The following is a 12632-nucleotide window of genomic DNA, read 5'->3' as shown; positions in this document are numbered from 1 at the left end:
GGGCTGAGGCTAATCAATTATTATACATAGTAATTTTCAATAAAATGAAAAGGTCTTAGCCTAGTGGTCCCAAATTTTAGTGAACATCAGAATCAACGGAAAGGTTTATAAAAAGCAGATTGCTGGGCCCTCCTCTCGGTTTCTGATTCAGAAGGTCTAGGGTGGGGCCAAGAATTTCTGTTTCTAACATGTACCCAGGTGATGCTGATATGGCAACTCGTGGAACCACACTTTGAAAACCGCTGCCTAAGACAGCACCTCAAATCTCAAACTGCAAGCCTTTGAAAAGGTGAACACAGTCACACATCCAAAAACTTAACGAAGGAGGAAATCCTCTGGGGCTGGGTGTCCTTTAGACAGGTGCAGATTCCATCTTGTCCATCCAGTTCCGCACAGAAGGCAGTGATCCGCCCAAGGTCACAGAGGCCCTACCGGGACTGGATTCATCTTCCAATTCTCCATCTCCCACTCCTGTGATCTCCACCACAGTGAGGGGCCCTCTGGTCAATGACCCAAATACACCCCAGTAAATGACTTAAGCCCCTCAAAGCTTGTGACAGTCACAGGTTCTTTGAGTAGAAGAGAAACTATTCTGGCAACTGAAACAAACACATAAAAAATATATTGGGAAAATAGTTTCAGGAAGTAAGGGGGGTGGGGGTGGAGGGACAGGCACTGGCACAGCTTCATGGGACCTGAAGCCAGGCAGATAAGAATGGTCGGGTCGGGAGACGCCCTTGGCAGCAGAATCTCTGTGACCCTTGGCACTGAACCCAGATTCCGGTAAGAGACATCTGACTCCTAGGGCTACCCACAGCTGAGGAGAATGGGGCCCCTCATTCTAGACCATCAGGCAAAAAGTGAGTCCTCAAATGGAAATCAGAAAGGGTAAAGGGATGTTGGACAACCAAAGGGCAAATGATTACTCCCCAGCCTCTGTTTGGCTATTGGTAAACTATTACACTGAGAGCCCCTTCATAAATTATTATAAGATCTAATGAGGTAGTGTAAGTACAGCACTTAACCTGGCACATAGTAAGTATGCCACAGCTACTGGCTACCATTGCTATTATTACTGTTCTTTGCAATTATCAACCCTTCAGAGTCAAGATGGTTCCCCATGCCCTAAAGACTCCCAATAAGCTCCAAAGGACACTTCAGTTAATTCTATAAAGAAATCTGCTTGAAGTAGCTCTGAACCCATAAGAAAAACCCAACTGGGGCTTCCCTACATTCTTTGAGGCCTTCAAGTACCCCTTGTCCGTTTCATCTCAGATGCTAGACCGCAGAACTACATTTGAACTGGAGCCAGCAAGTCATTTGAAGCTACTTCCATGGTAATGCTGGAGAACAGGTTGTTAGCTTTCATACAATTTCAGTTACAAAAGTGGTAAAAACTCAACTTTGGATGCAGTTCCCAATAACAAATAAGCACACTTCTGTGTATCATCACAGACAGCAATTCAAAACCTTGCCAGAGGAGTTAAGCCCCTCCTCCTATTCAGTTCCACCTGGCCTTCTGCAATTGGCAGAAAGACAAAAAAGGCAGGACTTCACTACTGTCATCCCCCCCGCAGGATTCCCTCTTCTCCTCCTGCGACCATTAGCAGCCCAAGTCATGACATACAAAAAAAATGGAACTTCCCTCTCCAGGTTCCCAATTAAAATCCAGACTCATTCCCTTGGAGCCAAAGATCCTCACTGTAATGAACAAATTCTCTGTAACTGTTTAATATCTCCTTGAAGGGAGATACCTCCTTGAAGGTACCTGGATGCCAGGTACCCAGCCTGGTGCCTGGCACACAGTAGGTGCACAACAAATACTCATTCATTGACAAAAATCACACTGCATGCTTTCATTCTAGGGAGCCATTTACTTCAAGTTTAATCATGTTTGTCACATTAAAAAAATGCATTATTTAGCTTTTGCTTCTAAACATTTCAGATCACTGCCCACCACAAATGATTGGATGAGGTCTTTTTGTTTTATAAAACAAAGTATAACTTCAAAACTTTTGTATGATGGCATTTGATATCAAGATAGAAAAGAAGCATGGGAATCTTTCACAGTACTATCTCTTAATACACAAGTGGAGAAATGCTATACTGCAAAGCGTCTGACCCACACAACACTAAGAAAATGGACTGTGACATTTTAACTATAGAGAATAAACAAAAGAATAAACCTGATTTTATATTGGCAGGCACAGGCCCCTCTGATGATCTCTTGTCGGGTTGTTCATTGCAATTTAATTCTGTTCTGCTTTAAATTCAAGCTATTTTTCAGTTCAAATCCACTGTCTCCCAATCTCAGAAATCACAGCTGAGGACAAATATCCTCTGGGGTCATCTGTCTAGCCTATACCCACTCAGAGAGCTGGGTTTATTACCCCAGCTATGCTTCTGCGAGTAAACACAGACACCTAGACAGCGACAGAAGGTTCATCCCAAGAAATTTTATACGAAAGCAATTTATTTTAATCATCTTTAAACCCACATGTTATTATTATTTAAGAATCATTTTCCACTCTTCCAGGGGCTTTAAGAAGTCTAGAAACAATCATATTCTGGCTCCCAAACAAACAAATTTAGGCAGAGTGATTATAAAGAAAGTACAGGGAAAATTCAATTTCAGGATATAAACAGTATGACTAAGAACAATGAAATTGCTACTCTATTTTCTGTATTTTTCTAAGATGAAGGAAATAATTCATCAGGCAAGTAACTAAAGGAGCAATTATTCTATGGCTTCATGTTGCTATCCCATTTATTACAAAAGAACTTTTAGATTTTCACATAGATGGAAGCAAACCCAGGAATGATACAGGAAGGCTACAGCCTGCCTGCTACAACCTTCTACAAAGAATCATCTTTGAACAAATCGATATTTCCCAGTCCCAGTCTTCACATAAGAGGAGACTTATGAAAAATATTTTGCTCCAGACTTTTTAAAAATTTGGGAGTCCTCAATTTAATGTGATATGAAAAATGTCAAATTCTCATTTGACTTAAATAAGAATCACCTAGAGATCTTAAAAAAATTGTCCCTCCCTAGGCCCCACTCCCAAAGTTTCTGAATCAAATGGCTTGAGATAAGGAGAGTTGGTCACTTTTTTTTTTTAAGTTTTCTCATTCTGTGTTATAGCTGGATAGTATTCCATTGTGTGAATATAATATACAATATACTTTATTCAGTTACTTTTTAATGACAGCTTTATTGACCCTTGGGATTCAAGCAAGGAGTTAGATTTACTTCAAGCAACACTGTAAGAGAAAAATGTAATATGAGCCATATATGCAATTTTCATTCAAGTAGCAAATTAAAGAGTAAAAATAAATAGGTAAAATTAGTTTAAATTATATATTATCATAATATATCCAAAATATTACCACTTCAACATGTTAACAGTACAAAATTACTGAGATACTTTTACATTTTTTTCATACTAAGTCTTCAAAACACATATATTTCATACCTATGGTACGTCTCACTAAGGCTACATTTCAAGTGCACCACAGCCAAATGTGGACAATGGCTGCCCCAGAGACAGCAGATCTAGGGAACAGCATCAAGAACTCATCATCTCACTTCAGTAACAGCCTTGTTTCCTCTATGCTCCCTCCCCACCCTTTAGATATTTTAAAGCAAATTCTAAAAATAGGACCATTTCATCCATGTTCAAATTTCCTTGATTAACTAATATTTTCTAATAATGAATTTGTTCAAATCAGGGTCTAAATAATCAACTATGAGGACCTCTTTTTGATGACAATGTTTTTTCATGACACCAGCATAACAGAAGTTATACTTTTAGTAAAATGCTTCATTCATTCAGATGATTTATTACACATCTATCTTGTGCCAGGTGCTGTTCTAGCCTCAAGACACAACAATGGACAAGACTCAAAGGAACTTCCGGTTTAACGCTTGCCTGCACATTTGGTTTGTTTGGGGAAGATTTAAAAAAATTCCAGCTCCAACTGGCAAACGGATAAAGTGTGGTCTATACAAACAATGGGGTGTTATTAGGCAATAAAAGGAAATGAAGCAGTGATTCATGCTACAACAGGGATAAACCTTGACAATAACGTGCTAAGTGAAAGAAGCCAGACACCAAAGGCCACATGTTGAATGATGCCATTTTCGTGAATGTCCAGAAGAGGCAAATCCATACAGGCATCAAATAGATTCGTGGTTGGGAAGTGAGGAGGGGAGACTGCTAATTGGTACAGTTTCTTCTGGGGATGGTGAAACGTTCTAAAATGAATTATGAAGTCATGGTTGCACAACTGTGAATATACTGAAAACCACTGGGGATCTTCCTGGTGGCCCAGTGGTTAAGAATTCGTGCTTCCAATGCAGGGGACGCAGGTTTGATCCCTGGTCAGGGAACCAAGATCCCACATGCCATGTGGCACAGCCAAAAAGTACACATTTTTTAAAAAAATTAAGCCACTGAATTGTATACTTTAAATGGATGAATTATATGAAATACTAATTATATCTCAATAAAGTTGTCATTTAAAAACTTAATTGAATCAAGTAAGTTGTATATTATATTCACACAAGGGAATACTATCCAGCTATAACACAGAATGAGGAAACTTTTTTTAAAAAAGTGACCAACCCTCCTTATCTCAAGCCATTTGATTCAGAAACTTTGGGAGTGGGGCCTAGGGAGGGACAAATGTTTTAAGATCCCTACACTGGAGAAGGGAATGGCAAACCACTTCAGTCTTCCTGCCTTGAGATCCCCATGAACAGTATGGAAAAGCAAAAGGTTATAACACTGAAAGATGAACTCCCCAGGTCAGTAGGTGCCCAGTATGCTACTGGAGAAGAGTAGAGAAATAATTCCAGAAAGAATGAAGAGACGAAGCCAAAGCAAAAACACCGCCCAGCTGTGGATATGACTGGTGATGCAACTCAAGTCTGATGCTGTAAAGAGCAATAATGCAAAGGAACCTGGAATGTTAGCTCCATGAATCAAGGCAAATTGGAAGTGGTCAAACAGGAAATGGCAAGAGTGAACATCAACATTTTAGGAATCAGTGAACTAAAGTGGACCTGAATGGGCAAATTTAACTCAGATGACCATTATATCTACTACTGCAGGCAAGAATCCCTTAGAAGAAATGGAGTAGCCCTCATACTCAACAAAAGATCCCTACGTAATTCTAATTTAAGCCAAATGAGAGTCAGTGGTTTCATAGAAGATTCAGTCAAAGTGACTAACAGTTACAAAATGGTATGATAACTGCTCCCTCATCAACAGGCAGGCACACAGTGCCAAGTGTGTCTTCCAATTTCAACCTGAAGGGAGTAGAGGAAGGCTTCCTACAAGTGACATCCAGGCTGAAATATAATGGATGTGTGGGAATTAGCCAGGTGATCATGGGTGAGGAGGAATGCATCATAATGAGGAGAGATATTTATGTGGAAACTGGGAGGCCAGAGCACATGAGGGAGCTGAACTTACTTCAGTTTGACTGGAACACACAGAGCCAAGCTATGAGCTGGAGGTTATTCATATAAGATCTGATAAATCAGGTTTAAAAGTGTGAAATATTCATTGATCAATATGATATTGACAAAAATTTCGTTTCAATTTTTTAACAGTTTCAATATATTTTTAATACAACTTTACATATATATGAAAAGATGGTACATATAAGATGCAAGTGCATATTTAGTGCATATTTATCCTACAGACAATGTTTTGTTTACGGGTTTGAGATTTCCTTGTAATATCTGCAAGGGAAAACCAGAATAGGTGCTTATCATAGATTTCAATAATTAGGATTTCCATTGCTTCATCATAAATTGATGAAATATTATAGTATCGTGGATCAAAAAGTAGGAAACAAAATGCCACATTCCAATGACTTTTTTCACAGAATATGTGAAAGTATTAGTTGCTCAGTCCTGTCCACCTCTTTGTGACTCCATGAACTGTAGCCTACCAGGCTCCTATGCCCATGGAATTCTCCAGGCAAAAATACTGGAGTGGGTGAAAAGTGAAAGTCTCTCAGTTGTGTCCCACTCTTTGTGACCCCATGGACTATACATTCCATGGAATTCTCCAGGCCAGAATACTGGAGTGGGTAGCCTTTCCCTTCTCTAGGGGATCTTCCTAACTGAGGGATCGAACCCAGGTCTCCCGCATTGCTGGCAAGTCTTTACTAGCTGAGCCACAAGGGAAGCCCACTGAAGTGGGTAGCCATTCCTTTCTCCAGGGGCTCTTCCTGACCCAAGGATCAAACCCAGGTCTCCTGCATTGCAGGCAGATTCTCTACCATCTGATCTACATAATATAACCAAATACAATCTTTTCTTTTCAATTGCACACCTCCTTTGGATAAGATATCAGGCTTAGAGATGTGAGGAACAGGAAAAGAAGGAATGGGGGGGGGGGCGGGGCGGGGTCAGAGAGAGAGAGAGAGAGAGGTGTGTGTGTGTATGTGTGTATGTTTTAATGCTGTGAGAGACTGATTTCAGAGAGATGATTCTGGCAGAACTAGTTTATGAGATAAGCCTTGAAACACTTGGGGTTTCACAGGGAGAGACAATGAAAGAGCTTTCTAGGCAACAGGAGTGTAAGGGCAAAAGCAAAATGCTCTGTTGCTGAATACAGTTCAGGCTGCTTGTACACAGGGCTGGGGATTAGGGTTGGAGGCAGACACTGAGCCCAGGCTGCTGGATCCTGACTTTAGGCTAAGGGGTCTACCTTAGATGGAGGGAGAGATAGGACCTGGGATTACTTCACAACTAATACACTTGCACCTTGTATTAGTTGTAAAGTAGTTGGAAACCTACCTTTTCCTAGTCTCATTTGGAGATCGGGGGTATAACAACAGGGCCTGCTTTGGTGTTGCTCTGAGGATTAATCAGTTTAACTCATGCACAGTACTCAAGCCAATACCTGGCACAAAAAGATCAGCAGCTACCACTGCTGTTATTAATGTTATAATTATTAACTACATAAGTCACTCAATAATTTTTAGCAATGTAATGACTGAATCTAAAGAATTTACCTGATTCCAAGGCAGAACTGAGGGTGGTAACTCTGCCTGAAAGCAACATTAGGACAGAGCAGAGAAGTCCCTCGGAGAAGGCAATGGCACCCCACTCCAGTACTCTTGACTGGAAAATCTCATGGATGGAGGAGCCTGGTGGGCTGCAGTCCACGGGGTCGCTAAGAGTCGGACTCAACTGAGCAACTTCACTTTCACTTTTCCCTTTCATGCACTGGAGAAGGAAATGGCAACCCCCTCCATTGTTCTTGGCTGGAGAATCCCAGGGATGGGGGAGCCTGGTGGGCTTCCGTCTATGGGGTCGCACAGAGTCGGACACGACTGAAGTGACTTAGCGGCAGCAGCAGCAGCAGCAAAGTCCCTAACAACCTGAGCTAAGATGGTACAGGGGCAACAGGAAGGGATGGAGGTGAAAGACAAAAGGAAGGAGAGACACGAACTAGGGTGAGATGAACATAAACATGGTCTAAACAGTATTGATTGGGAAGTCAAGAAAGATGTTTCCAGAGAAGGAGGCTCAAAGCTGATGAATAAAATGTAGACAAGAAAGGAATTTACAGTGAACCATAAAGTGAAGTCACTCAGTCGATTGCAGCCTAAGAGGCTCTTCTGTCCATGTGATTTTCCAGGCAAGAATACTGGAGTGGGTTGCCATTTCCTTCTCCAGGAGATCTTCCGGACCCAGGGATCAAACCTGGGTCTCCAGCATTGTAGGCAGATGCTTTACCATCTGAGCCACCAGGGAAGTGAAACTGTCAATTCTGAAGGCTCCTTCAACTTGACAGCCTCCATGATCCTCAGTGTCCCGCAGGCCTTATCATTTCTGTGGGCATTCTGGGTTGAAGGATTCTCCAGCCCTCCCTGGAGCATCCTTGAAATGGAATTAACAATTAAGAAAATACAGTCCTGCCGAGACACACAGTATAAATAAGACCACAGATTATCCAGGTCTTCAGGAAAGGAAAAGCATTATACTACCCCTAAAACTGGAATAAAACAGAAGGAAAAAAGGGACCTCTAATTCTGCCCCATGCTCCATTTTGCCATTAGCCCTTCAGGTGGTAACGATGACATACTTAGCTAACTTCACCTTGCCCTCAGTTTTACAAGAGAACAAAGAGTCAAAATATAGTTATTTTGCTAAAAGCTTGCTGCAGAAGTTTCTGGAACTAGTAGTGGTTTCAACTCTCCATTCTACACATGGCAAGAGAGGTTCTAGCTGGTCTTCCAGTACTTTCCTTAAGAGGCAGAAACCATTACTGTGTTCAGAGTTCACTTACTACAGTGGGTAAAACCCATCAGATTTCTCTTCAGATTTAGGTGAAAGTAAACTTAAATCTCGGAGAAGGCAATGGCACGCCACTCCAGTACTCTTGCCTGGAAACTCCCATGGACGGAGGAGCCTAGGCTGCAGTCCATGGGGTCTCGAAGAGTCAGATACGACTGAGCAACTTCACTTTCACTTTTCACTTTCATGCATTGGAGAAGGCAATGGCAACCCAATCCAGCATTCTTGCCTGGAGAATCCCAGGGACGGAGGAGCCTGGTAGGCTGCCATCTATGGGGTCGCACAGAGTCGGACACGACTGAAGCGACTTAGCAGCAGCAGCAGCAGCAAACTTAAATCTAGATGAAAGGAGAATTTCCTCTCCTCCTACATGAAAATGCCCCATCTATCTACCAGGCCCATAAATTCAACCACAAAAATCAATGGCAGTAAGAATCTCAACAATTCGGAAAACAGTACAACTAGACACTTGTTGTTGACAGTGGAAAGTTTACAGCTCAGCCTCAGGTGGTTTGAATATGTTGCATCGCTGAACTCTATCATAATGAGTCAACATCTAATTAAATAGTGGGTGCAGGAGACATTTCAGTATAGTGGAAGAAGCTAAAGATTTACAGTCAGAAAGACTATTAGTAAAAATCCAGCTCAGGAATCTTCTATTGACCCTGGGCAGGTTCCCGAATCTAGGCTGCAGTTTCTTCATCTGTAAAATGGAGATAACCTCACAGCACTGCCATCAAGATGGTGAAGATTAAATAACAGCCTATGGCATCCTGGACTTACAGCATAACTATTAGCTGTTACCGAAACTAACTCTCAGTAATGATAATGCAATAAATCTCCTTTTCGCCAAGCAATAGTTTTTGTTATAAATAAAGTTAAATGCCTATTGGCAATAATGGTGGAAATTACATTTCAGTTTCTTGGAAGCAATACAGCATAATAGAGAAGATGAGCTGGAATTCTAGTTCTGCCAGGATAATCTTGAAAAATTGGTTAACCTGCTGGAGCCTCAGTTTCCCATTGGGTTAGAAATACCGAGCTACTAAGGCTATTGTAATGTTTAACAGAGCTTCTCTGGTGGATCAGCGGTAAAGAATCTGCCTGCCAATGCAGGAGAGGCAGGTTTGATCCTTGAATTGGAAAGATCCTCTGGAGAAGGAAATGGTAACCCACTCCAGTATTCTTGCCTGGAAAGTCCCATGGACAGAGAAGCCTGGTGGGCTGCAGTCCATAGGGTCGCAAAAGAGACAGACATGACTTGGCAACTAAACAACAGCAATGTTTAATGAGGTGATCTATACAAAGTTCCTAGTACATTTCCAGCTCTCAGTAGGTGCTGGATTAATAGTAGTTACTGGTATTTGTTCAATTTCCCAACAGAAAAACCAAAAGATAAACATGAAAATCAAAACCAGTATGAGATCACCATTCCTCTTTTACAGAGAAGTTTTCATCATTCATTCCATAAATATTTATTTTGTACCTACTGTGTGTCAGGCATTGTTGCTGACATTGGGATTGGGGTGATGGACATTCTAGAGTGGGGGAAACAGTAAACAGTCTAAGGAGAGAATTTCAGAGAGAGATGAGTGCTATGAGGATACCAAAAAGGGTGGTGTGCCCACATGTTGATGGAGGCCATGGTCATTTCACTTGGGTGCATTTTAGCCCAGGCCTACCTAGTTTGTCTCCTTGGGCCAGAACGGGGACTTCACCTTGTATGATGCTTGGGAGTACAGTATGGATGATCAGAAGTTAGACCTACACCTTTATCTGTGGATAGATCTCTTTAGCAGCGGCAGCTTAAAATATTTCTAAATGCCTTCATCCCAGTACTCAAACTCTATGGGTCAGGACGGGTGTGGCGGTAGGGTGGAGGGTGGTGGCGGGGGTTCAGATGCACCTCAGCGTAACCCTCAGGCACATCTAAAGTGACAACTTCACAGCTCCCTCAACTCAGAGTCCTGACTAAGGAGAAGACTGGTAGTTTGTGAGACGGAGGAAATAAAGTACAAATTGCATTACCGAAAGAGGGCGGCGCGCGCCGGCTTAAGAAGTAGCTGGACGATCTACGACAATGCCCATTAGGGACTCCAGAAGCTGCAAACGCTTCTCAGGAAGCCCGAAGGGACAAGGACCCTCGGTCCCCGGCCACGGTGCCGGGAAGCGGAGCAAGACCCGCGCAGGGAGGCGGGCGAGCCCGGAGCCTACAAGACCTGCGTCTCCCGTATCCCCCCGGCGCGCCCCAGCCCGCGGATGTGGTGCGGCTAGCCTCGCACTCGGCCCAATTAAACTGGTTTCCTGTGCCTCCCGCCCCGGCGCCGCGTCTCCCGGCTGCCCAGGACAGCCCCCCGGCGCCCCGACCCAAGCTAGGCGCCTTGTCGCCGTCAACCCCAACCAAACTGTGCCTCTAAGAACAGCACTCCAGTGTGGGCAGCACCCGGCCCCCTAACTCCCGGGATGCAGGCACGAGGGCGACTCGGGGCTGCCCCACTAACAGTTCTTCCTCGGGAGACAGGAGGCAGTCTCCAGATTCTCGCTGAGACTGGCTGCGTCCCCCCCAAATCTCAGCGCCATCGCCCAGGTCCCCACCGCACCCCAGCACTATTCTGGTTGGCATCCTAGTGCTTACCTGCGCGCTCAGCCGCCGGGGACGCCGCCTAGTTTCCCCGGTGCCGGGCTCCGGGGTTTGTCAGCAGACGCGAAAGGAGGCAAACCTGGCTTCTTCGGTCCTCCAGCCAACGCACAGCTGATAGTTTCCGCCCCGGCTGCAGCAGAAAGCGGCGGGGATGGCTACTCGCCGACGGCCGCTGGGGTCAGAGCCCGCGCTGCGCACTGGCCTCCTGGCTCCCAGCTCGCCTCGTTCCGCCCGGCTCCAGCGTACAGCGAACGCTCAGCCAGTTCCCAGTACTTTGCCCAGAACTTCGCGCGCGCAGCCAGGCAATTAGCAAGAGGGGAGGGAGGCGCGGGAGCGAGGAGGAGGAGCTACGCCGGTCCTGGGGCGGGGCCACGCGGGGAGGGCGGGAGAGACGGCAGAGTGACCCACACTCCCAGCAATCAGGAGTAGCCTACGGTAAAGAGGCGGGGCGGTGCACCTGGAAGGAGCACCGATTCCATGACGCAGTCAAGGGAGTTGGGAACCCGGTTCCAGACAGGTGCGAAGGAGAAAGCGAAGTGGGAGCTGCCTCTGGAAGAGAAAAGTGGTTCCCGGCGGCCCAGGGCGCTCTGTGAGCGCCGTTTAAGCACTCAGATGTTCGTGGAGTGTTTAAGCACTCAGATGTTCTGGCCCAGCGTTTCCGGGCCCGAGACGGAGAAAGAACTGAGGGGGGCATGGGAGGGGCTGGTTAAAGGACAAGATATCAGGGGAGACTCTGGTCGAACAGGCAAAGAGGACTCGACTTCTTCCGGAACTCAGACCGAGGCCAAGGGATGGAGAATCGAGAAAACACGTGGTGAAGGGAGGTTTGCAGGCACCGGATGTCGAAGGACAGAATCCCCGTAGGATCCGGCAGGAGGCTGTGACCCCCCACATCCAGAGGCAGTGATGCAGATTGGTGCTGGATCCCAGGAGGGAACATAGAGGGAGAGTGTGGTTCTTTATTCTACGTAGTTCAAGTGCGAGGGGGAGGGGAGAGAAAGCATCACAGTTACAATGAAAAAGCCGGCGCTTCCCCTCGACTTGATTGTCCACTTGCTCCTCTGCCTCCTTTGATCCTAGCATGATCACCAGGTCTCAGTTTGGAGACTGCAAGCCTATCGAGTGCCGCAGGTGGAGGGATGAGAAGGAAATTAACATTTACTGAGCGCCTACTGTGTGCTTCCGGAGCAGCTGTGGGCATGCAGCTGTGAAAATGGAACACCAGGTTCCTGCTCTCATGGAGCTTACGCCTCTGTTGGGAGACAGACCATGAACAAAGAAGGGCACATGCAAATATAAACACATGAAAAAGTGCCGGAAAAAATATGAGCACTGAGGGGTGACTGCTAAGCAGAGCTTTAAAAAGTGACGGGTGTAATAGTGGGGCTGTGAAATCCTCTGAGGGCCTCACAGCGAAGGCGACTTTTACGCAGATTCCTGAACCGGGGAAAGTTGCCACCGTCGTCGCAGAGCGTTCCAGGCAGAGGAGCGGCAAACGTAAGGTGTTTAACCTCCTTGAAAATCTTTCTAACCTAGCTCACCGAGCTGGACAGTAAGTGTGGCTCGCTAGGAGCGCTTCCTGGCACAGAATAGGGGCTCCAGAATATTAAATTCCAGTGCCACCCACCACCTGCAGCACTCGATACATTTCCAGCCTCCTAAATGACC

General features: G+C 45.0%; 1 protein-coding gene across 3 annotated transcripts in view; it reads right to left on the bottom strand.

The window, feature by feature from the left end:
- OSBPL3 (oxysterol binding protein like 3) overlaps nucleotides 1-11270 on the bottom strand; it is a 199532-nt gene extending 188262 nt beyond the window's left edge. For all 3 annotated transcript variants that reach the window (XM_061414324.1, XM_061414326.1, XM_061414325.1), the window contains exon 1: nucleotides 10959-11270. The gene's annotated coding sequence lies outside the window, so the exon portion shown is untranslated. The remainder of the gene's footprint in view (nucleotides 1-10958) is intronic.
- Between the last annotated feature and the right edge of the window lie 1362 nt (nucleotides 11271-12632).

This window comes from Bos javanicus, chromosome 4 (genome assembly GCF_032452875.1).
Source record: "Bos javanicus breed banteng chromosome 4, ARS-OSU_banteng_1.0, whole genome shotgun sequence".
Lineage (NCBI taxonomy): Eukaryota > Metazoa > Chordata > Mammalia > Artiodactyla > Bovidae > Bos > Bos javanicus.
Note: the sequence above shows the minus strand (reverse complement) of the source record. Positions and strands in the feature narration are given on the sequence as shown.